This window comes from Paramormyrops kingsleyae, chromosome 11 (assembly GCF_048594095.1).
Source record: "Paramormyrops kingsleyae isolate MSU_618 chromosome 11, PKINGS_0.4, whole genome shotgun sequence".
Lineage (NCBI taxonomy): Eukaryota > Metazoa > Chordata > Actinopteri > Osteoglossiformes > Mormyridae > Paramormyrops > Paramormyrops kingsleyae.
The window spans coordinates 11,442,313-11,452,835 of record NC_132807.1 but is presented as its reverse complement, the minus strand read 5'-3'; positions in this window follow the sequence as shown (position 1 = coordinate 11,452,835).

The following is a 10,523-nucleotide window of genomic DNA, read 5'->3' as shown; positions in this document are numbered from 1 at the left end:
GATTTCTTGGTATCCTTCTATATTGTGCCTGTCAGTTCTTCCAAGTAAACCTTCCCCATTAAAATGCACACTGAGAGCACCCAGCCTATTCCTTTATTATATTAACTAACTCCTGGCAACCCATGAACCCATTTGAAGTTAATGTGCGAGAAAAAAACACACCCTGTAAGAAATTAAATCTAATTTTTTTTCGACATTTGATAATCCTTTCCCACCATTCTAGGACCATTCACTTGTCAGCCTAGCTTAACAGTTCTCTCACTGTGATTTGAAACTCTACACAATTCCCTTATATAGAAACTAAGAACCCAAAGCATTAAAAATATATTTTGGAAAATGGTCACCCCACACATTATTTGTCTCATCATACACACATCTCATTTTATGTAAGATTTCTTTTTTATGAAACGTGAGATAAAATGGTCTCTTAAAACACTGTACTGTGGAATCTGTACATAACCCTTTTTTAAGCTTCAGTTCTTCTATCCAGAAATGGCCCTAAGAAGTAACAATTTAAGTTATAATAAACATTCTATCTGAGGCACACAGTAGAGCACAATACATGTTTACAAAGAACATGTAAGTGCTATTAAATAATAAAAATCATCACTGCAATGAGACCACTCCGTGTCTTGGCACTCATCATAGTACTCCTCAGTTCTCTCCCCAGCTAGAGAATCGTGGTCCTTTCCAGTCCTTTAATGTTGCATCAAATGATGTGCAAATCTGTTATACTGCATAGGGTTTATATGGTGTAACATGCTAAACATCTTGCAATTATAGTTTAATTATGACAGCAATTTTTTAAATAAATAAAAAGCAGTGAAGTTAAATAAATTCTGACCCTCTTATCTGTCCTGAGAGTTTCAGTAACTTCATCTTTAATTCTTTCTCTAATTGGTCGTCTGCACGTCCTTTAGGATTTCCCTTATGAGCACAGTTCCTTCAAAGTATCTGTTTTACACCATTGATTAAAGGTTGGCTCCATGTCACAAAATACAGTGACGTGCAGCTGCAGGGCAGAAACAAGAGAACAGATGACAGCTAATCAGACAAAGGTTCAGCGAAGGGGAGGGGGATTCAGAAGAGGTTGCTGAAACCAGTGCTCTTCCTGGCTTTCTGCATCAGTGCCCACAGTTGGAACTGTTTACGGGATAAGAGCCGCACATGCTGCAAAGAGAGTAAACCAGAAAACGGGGCGTGCAGACAAAGACAGCGAATTAACCTGCTCCCCCTACACCAACCACAACTATGAACTCTTCTAAATTAAGTCAAGTTAAAATTAAGTTGCTGGCTAGCCAATGGATAGTTACACCACAAAACAAGGGGTCAAGCTGTACTAGACATGGAAATTATCTATCAGAAAAAGCAAAAAGACAACACCAACAGCACACAAAAAATGCTCACTTATCTCCAGTTCTCAAGGGACAGAGTGTGCCGGTTTTCAAAACCTTGGCTTATAATTGCTTTATTGTAATTATTTTTCTAAACAGCCATCTCACCTGGCACTTCAGGTGTAAATCAGGTGCTAATTAATATGTAAATTAAAACCAGCAAAACCTTCAGGATAAGAAAATATGCACTGCCGGGTTACTATTAGAAGACAGGAAGAAGGGAAGCAGGAGAGAGTCAAGGACACAAAAGAGTGATAACAGGAGCTGGGAGACAGAACAAAGTGTGACAAAAATAGGCAGGAGCTTAGCTTGAGGAAGACCTCCAAGTCAATGAGTTCACGCCACAGAGCCTCCCCCAGGTAGAAGATGGTGTCCTCGATAGCGTTCTCCTCAGCATACAGGCTTAGGATCAGCTTGTAGAGAGGTGTGGTGGGCACGACAATGTTGTTGATGCCACTGCACTCTGATTGGCTTTCCATCTTCTCGAGGGCAGTGGTCAGTCCCCCATCCTTCTGCTTCAGAAGGCCAATATTCTTTTCCACCTCCATCTGCCTCAGAATGATTGCACATGCAAGCGTGCAGAGATGCACTCATATTCATGCACACACATACACAGTCAATGATCCATTACAAGTACTGCATTGTTAGATTTGCTCCACAGTTTTTTGAATACCCTGTGAAAAATCCCTTAATTATTTATAGCCTCACATCCATAGTCCACAAGAACACAGCATGAAACACATATGAATATATGTATGTGAATCTAACACTGATAGGATGACCATTAAGATGTTAGAAAGACTTTAAATAATACACTAATAATAATAAGCCATCATCAGACAGTTTAACAGAGACTAGAAAAAGATACACTGTGACAAAGCCATGAAATAAAAAAGCTTCCCAGCAAATGCACAGTTAAACATCAGTATAATCAAGGTAGAGGACAACGGTAGACATGAACCTCGTGATTTCTTGGTCAAGGTGGAACACCATTTCCTCCAGCTTCTGGTGGCCTTTCTTCAAGTCCTCTTTAGGCCTTTTCAGCTCAGCCTGGGCCCGATCCACCTCCTCTTTTATTCCCCTGCACAGCTGATTGCTCACTGCCGACACCAGGGAGGCACGGATGGTGTCTTCACTAATAGTGGCAGCACGACAGAAATGAGAAATCAGTGTGTTGGCTTTTCATTCAGAGCAAATGAAGTCACTTTTAAAGACTGTACGACTGAGATATTTATTTATGTATTAACCAACATGATTAATTCACCACATATCCACGTATTTTCACTAACTGACAATTAGTGGTGGGGGGGACGACAGCTTATCAGTGCAGATCTCCATTATTTGAGTAGTCATGTCTTTAGCTTTGGTGCTGCTAACTCTGAATATTGATAAAGTTTAAATATTAACCCGCAAAAAATAACTTAGAAATAAGCTATTTAATGTTAAATATAACTAAAGTTTCAGGTCCAATCAACAATATAAGTACACCTGGGTGTAAGTTTTCTTTGGTCCTATAAAAAAAACCAAGTGGACCAATCTCAGTTCTCGTGGTCTGTGTGTGTGTGTATATATATATATATATATATATATATATATATATATATATACACAGTATATATCACTGTAGGAAGTAATACGATCTTTTACATGATATCTTCAGTAATATGACTTTTACGTGATGTCTTCAATAACATAACTTTAAGTGTTTATTGTATAAAAACCCTATTCATGCTTAGGTTTCGTTATTGCATTGGAGTTATTGCTGAGTTATTTAACTTGTATGGAGCACCTACAGTAAGACCCCATGGCCATTTTAAGCATTCAGGTCAACTTCAATAGGCTTCAATAGGCTATGTCTCATTGTCTATATATATATATGCATGTTTTACAAAGTCAAGAATTTTACCCAGGACAACGGGGTATCAATCCTTACTCATTCGAAAGATGCCCAGGAATGGGTAATCATATTAAATAATCATGATCTCGATATTGACCAAAATAATCTATAGGCTACTAAGAGACATCAATTAACCTATTGCATGTCTCTGGAATACTGGATGAATTTTGTGTGATACAAGGAGCAGGCAAACTCCACACACACTGAGGGAGAAATCAAACACCCAACCTTGGATGTGTAAGGCAGGGAGTGCTAGCCACTGAACCACCATGCCACCCTCTGGGAAAAGCATTACCCTCAAAATATGACTTTTAACTATTAACATCAAACAGCTTAAAGCTTAACATGCAGAACTGAGTTTGCTACAGCTGAAATCAAATATTTGCTGGTATAAAGCAGCAGCATGGCTGTGTAAAGTTTTTTCCTTTCAGAATAACCAAAACAGTAGCTGGAAGTAGAGTACATGGTTTGCCCATTTGAGAGCAAACTGGCCTTTAGAGTCCAAAGTCAGCACTATGAATGTCAGGGTTGATCTCAGAGGCCACAGCAAGCTCTGTGAAGAACCTTATACTCCAACTCTAAATATAGAGCCAGGGGAGCTGAAGGCTCACTCCAGGGCCTTTCAAACTGAAGCCGAGTGACCTTTACTACTTAGATCTGGTTACAGCTATGACCCCTCTAGTTGAATCAAGGACTCCACCATAGCCACAATGGGGCAATTCCAGTCTGAAGACCAGGGTTCATAGACAGGAAAAGATCGAAGGTATTTGGTACTATAATACTGCTACTGCTACTACTACCACTGTCTGGGAAGTGTAATATGCTGCTATGGAATGCAGAAATTTTTCAGTCATGAAAGTATTACAATTGCAGAATACAGGAAAAGTATTCTAACATTCAGTCCCCTCAACTGAAAGTGCTTATGTCCAATTTCCATATGTCAGTAGTGACAATAGGCAAAGCATAAAGACTGTCCCCAGACTTTCTTTAGATTCATCAGACTACTTACCCACAGATGTGACAGGAATGGGAGCAGTATAGGAAGTATCACCAGCTGTGGTGTGTTAATAATAATAATAAAAAACTTTCATTTTATAAGCATTCCAAGTCATTGAAGATGTACTTGCATATACTTATTTCCCTATGATCTAGAGCCAATCATCTTACGTAGCATTGGGAGAGTGACTTGGCCCATAGGTGGACACAGCTGCTGTACCTGGCATGTAGGAAGCTGGAGGTGAAAGAGTTGAGTTACACAGAACCCTAACAGCCTCCTTACTCCAGAGAAACCATGATCAGGGGCCATCTAGTGCTCATTCAAAGTACTACACGTTATGCCTCCGTTAATAGTCAGCCTCTCCCCAACTTATGAACAGACCTCTTGTATGTCACAATGGATGTATGTCAGAATAGGATACTTACACTGACATTTGGCTGAGACAATGAGGCTGGGAGAAGCATGTCAAGCTGAGATGGTCATGCTGTCGTACTGTATAGCACAATCTTGCAGCAACTATTATATGCTGCAGTGCATACTAGGTAGCATGGTGCTGCCAGATGCACGGCCACCCCAAATTTATTTTTACATACGCTTACATCACTTGTCACTTGTCATATGCGCAAGTCACCGTGAGTTGCATGGGTTATAATTTGGGGACAGTCTGGCCAATTAGGCATGCACAACTAAGAACCTTTGTCAACATACTTAGAGTGTAAAGCGAGGCATAGCCTTGATGTTGTCTACAAACCAGGCATTTATGTTATTTCACTAACTACAGACAGATGATACACTTATTACTGTGTTAAACTAGACTTCCTGTCCTGCTGTGTAGTGAAAACAAGACTAGTAGCAAACTGGTATGGCTGGTGAATATTGTATCACACTCACAGTTCGGGGGGCCTGTGGCCTAGGTAATTGGGTTGCGTAGTGGGACGAGAGAGCACCGGTGGCTCCTCTCGAAACACTACAGTCATAACTGTGGTGTAATGTAACCTGTTTGCCATTTGACCCATTTGGGTTGTGTGTGTTATTGGCGTGACCTGGATGCAAGCTGGGGGTTTTTTGTATACGTCTTCTGAGGTGCTCAGTAAAGATGTTCAACGAAGAGGAAAGCAGTGTTTACTGTGTGGACCCACTGCACGACAATATGGATCAGTTCATACAGGTCTGACTCTGGCTAGTGAAAGAGCATGTCAATTATATATTTATTCAGCACCCATATACAGTGGTACCTCAGAACTCGAATTTAATCCGTTCAGAACTCCGGATAGAATCCTAAAAAGTTTGAGTTGTGATCGAATTTTCCCCATAAGAAATAATGGAAAACCAATTAATCGGTTCCCGGCCCCCCAAAAAATTACACCTAAATATGTTTTTTTTAGCATTTAAACACAAAATGAACTGGATAAAACAAGAAGAGCGTATACTGTACTAAACATATCTAAGCACATTTATCAAAACAGTAATTTGTAAAGAAAATAAATGTATCCAAACAATGTGCCCTGCCCCAATCGTCCGCTCCTTCCGTGTGCCACGCCCCCTCGTTACCCCCGTGTGATCAGCTGTTTCTGGTTGTTGTCATTAGTCCTCTGTATTTCATCCGTGTTTCAGTTTGTTTCCCCAGCCCGGTCATTGTATTGTCCATCTGAGAGAAAGAGGTAGGCTAGGCGTGCATATATAGTTTAGGCCAGCTCAATAATATTAAACAGCTGATGAAAAACAAATGGTAACAAAAAAAAATAATTCTCAGTTGTTTCTTGTTAAAATACACCACAAATCTATAACAAAAATACAAATATTAACTTTTACAAGCATGTACAAATAGCTGTACGTGTACATGTTTTCAGTAGGAGTTGATGTGGAGGTTTGAGCGTCATCAGCTGGATGCCTATGCTAACTTTGTTGGACTTGCGAACCCGTTCTCAGAACAGTACTGGTTCATATCTTGGGGACTTATTGTACTGTGATATATCTACAGTTTGCATAGTAAACCTCAGTTTCCATTTAAATACAGGGACACACTGGACGGACTGTAAAGTACAAACCAATATGCATGCAATTTATAAGAGGTCTTAATTAAATTACAATTACTGATCCTAATGTTGGTGATTACAAAGGGGTTACATCTTAATATTTTCTTTTTGGTAAAAAGCTTTTACGTAAAATATAACATTCATTTAGCTGCTCTGCATCTTTCTGCCATGCAGAAATGCCTTCTTTTCTGGACAACATGGATCAGCAAGCCACTGGGAGTTTCTTTACCTCTGTAGTTAACTGACACTTCCAGTTAGGTTCATCAGATCTCTAGAAGTACCATCACTGGAAACTAGTACAAAAAACTAGACAGAATGATTAATGAAAAGTAAAATAAAAACAATTGATAGTCAAGACAAAAGCAAAACATTTAACCTAAGTCCATATAATGCAAAAAAAACCTTTTATGATTATTACAGTTTTTCTCGATTGCTTAAACACACTTCTTGAAACTATGCCTCGTATTCTCAAAACAGTAAACACAAATCCATAACGTCTCACCCAATTTCCCAAACATCGTATTTTCAGGTCAAAATGAAGCTCTACACTCAAAACCATTCACTATTGCTGAAAAACCAAACTTTGCCCACAGACATCACACACAAGGCCTCAAAAACACACACACTACAACATAGTCTTACACATTGGTGCAATAAATTAAAAACAATATTGCCAAAACTGGCAAGTTATGTTGCTTGTGGTTCTTCCCCTCAAAAATCTTTTCACATGATGAACACAAAAGACGCAACCAATGTATATACAGTGACACATTTTTATTCATGTACTATACAGTACAACACACACCAAAAACATTATTCCACCTCAGCATCCTGTCTTTTGTCTGGGTCAGGCCAGAGAATCTCATCCACATCACAGGCTATATTGGCCCTAGCCAGGCAGCGGGGGTAAAATCCTCATGCATGCCTGATCCACCCCTGGCATGCATCTACTGATATGTCTAGGCAGGCTTCTTCCATGGCCTGGAGGAGGTGAACACGGACATAAGGTTCTGTCGTACACTTTCCACCGCCATGCCGAAAATAACTCCTCTATCGGGTTTAGAAAGGGAGAGTATGCAGGCAGAAAGATGTTAGAAAACCTTGGGTTATTGGTAAACCAGTCATGAACCAGAGCAGCGCGATGGAAGCTGACGATATCCAGCCTCACTACAACAACGTAGTGAGGCTGCTCTGGCTGTGCTGGTTCCCTGTAGTCCAGCTGGAACATATGTTGTCTTAGACCATCAAGAAAAGCAAGGAGAAGCATAGTGTTATAGGGTCCTAGAATGGCATGGTGGTGGAGTCCCCCTCATTGGCTGATGGCTGCGCACATAGTGACATTCCCTCCACGCTGACTAGGGACATGTACAATAGCCAGATGGCCAATTATGTTCCTCCACCTCGTCCTCCCTGATGTCCTGGACCTCCTTCTACTCCTGTTCCTCGACCTCCTCCTTTGCATCTCTTTGGATCCATTGTTTCAAACCTGAATGAGCTGACTTTGGCCCTTTTATCTATCCATCAAAGTTTCTGATTGGTGTGTGATAAATTTTGACTCCTAGTGTTTCCACTTGGTTAATTGTGTGCTAACTGAGCTTAAACTCTGCTGACTTAAGTTAACATTATTGAATGCTAGTGCTTTCTAAATGACCACATGGTGTAAGCACTGAAAAATGTAGGGATTTCTGTGTAGAGTTTTGCAGTAACAGTTCACCAAATTTGACTCATGTGTTAAAGCAGGGGAATAGTGTTTATAGTTCAGGGAAATGGGTGTGCTTTTTGAAAAATAGCATTATGGTTTTGAAATTTTAGTTCAAAAGATTGGTTATAGTGTTTTAGCAATCGAGAAAAACTGTAAAGTCAGAACATGGTCCACATTAAAATGCCAATAAAACTATATAGCAGTCAGACTCAATTAAACTTATAAGATGTGGTTTCCTTGCAATAATTTGGCATTTTGATAAACAAGGACAGTAGATGAAAACACACAGCCACTTAATTATCATACGCTTCCACCACAGGTTTCGGGTCCTTGTACTGTGAGATTACGTACGTAATTTCACGCACTGTCAAATCCTTATATGTGTACTGCTAAACAAGAAGATCGGGGTGGTTTTATTTAATACAAAAACCACAGCCCACATAATAATTACTAAGACAGTCGTGTACTTTCGTAAGAAAGAAACAACCACAATGCGCATCTGTTTCATACACATACTACCTAGATGTTCTTCTCACCTTTGACAGCATTTTTTGAGTGCGGCTTCGTTGACAACCGCCATAATCGCACAAAATGTAATATATTAATAAAAAGAAATACAACATGGATTTCACAAACCCTCAATTGGGCAACATTTATATCTACTGTTTTAAACTCTCAGTTATCGTTAGTTTTCGGGTATACAATTACAAGAGCGAAAACCCTTGTTCAGCATTTTACTTTTTATTACTTGTTTCGATAGCTTATTACCGATACATATCAGACACTTCGGGCCTCTAGGAGGAGTTCATTGTTTAGGAAGCAGTTTCGCTAAACAGGAAGTAGTGTCACGCTCCCAGAGCACTTCCTATCTTCTGGTTAGGTGGGCGCCATCACGCGGCCTCGGAGACACAGCTGGGGGAGCGCGAGAAGACCGAGAAACTCAGAAGTAGAATCCGACCCCCACCCCTTCCCAAAAAAATTACCAAAAAACGTACGTGTTTTAATTTACTCCTTAAGTATTTAAATTGCGGGAAATTACTGCCGGGCTCTAGTATATTTATTATACACAAATCTCAAATATAATAATGATACAGGCCGGCATTCATTGGAATAGTATTTTTATATTTAATAGTTGTAACTCTACAATACATGCATCCCTTTATCAGTTAATATAAAACGTTACCCTCAGTCTACTATTTATGTGAACTCATTATTTAAATGTTTAGTAATATGTGGTGCAGTAAGAAAAGCTTGACAAACCGTCGAAATGCAAAAATGAACGTAATTACGTTTAAATGCAATAATAGTTTAATGATCGGTAGATGGCGCTGCGTTTTACTATTGGTCTTATCCTTACTCTTTGACCAAGCAATAACTAACGGGACATAAATATTAGGAGGTTGCGGGTTTGCAACAGACTGTAAAGGGAAAAATAAATTAACTATTGTGAATGCAAGTTGCTCCTTTGCTGAGTAATACTGAATCGCTAGCCATCGAAAGTCAAAGACAGACGCACACAAAAAGCAGGGTTGCCAAATCTCCAAATCTGGCGTGCCACACACTCTTTCAGACCCACGCAAGCAATCGTACGGCAAATATAGGCTATAGGCCTATCATTCCATTATAAACCTAACATTAGCTACATCAGAGGCGTTGGGGTAGTTTGCAAACTCAATACTATTTACAAGATAATAATACTGTTTCATACATCAAAATACATGTGCATGTGCGTGCAGACTTATCTCGAATTGAAAATCTCACTCCATGCAGCTGACCAAAGTTGAGAAAGGAGATGCGTCCATCTATGTGATGTCATTGTGTGCTGTAGCTTTAAAATGTTGAACATTTGAATGTGATCAGCACGCAAAATGCCGGTTTATGTATTTGATATAGTGTATACAGATCAGCTGCGGTATACGTATAACGGAAACCCTAAGAGGTCAGAATGGGAATAATTTCCATTATTAATAATTGCTGTGTCCGTTTAAAATCGCAACGCTATTCCGTTACTAATAAAAACTGTGAATTTTAAGTACAAAAAGATAGAATTAATGGACTAATAAGTATAAACTTAAACAATACAGACATGTCCAGCTAAATGTGCTTTAAGCATTAAACTATAGGGGACGATGCACACCATGTATCTTTCATATATTTTATACGTATTTATTAATAATTGCACTTTATAAATAAGTGTCCATTCACCGCCAGTTACTGTAAACGACAGCTAGGCTAGTGAACGTGAAGCGCACCCACAAACACTGCAATGTTAATTAAAACTCGTGCAAAACATGTTTCATGTATACAAATCGCTCCGTATTCTTCTCGATATCATTTTACACAACACAAATTTAACAATACATATTTGTGGACAGTTAAACATTTGTGTATCATGGTACATATTTGTGGATTGTTGTCTGTGGGTTAATAATAAAGTTCAATAAAACTCACAAAGAAGTGCCACCTCCCATGTGGTGGCGTGTAACATTGCAGAGTC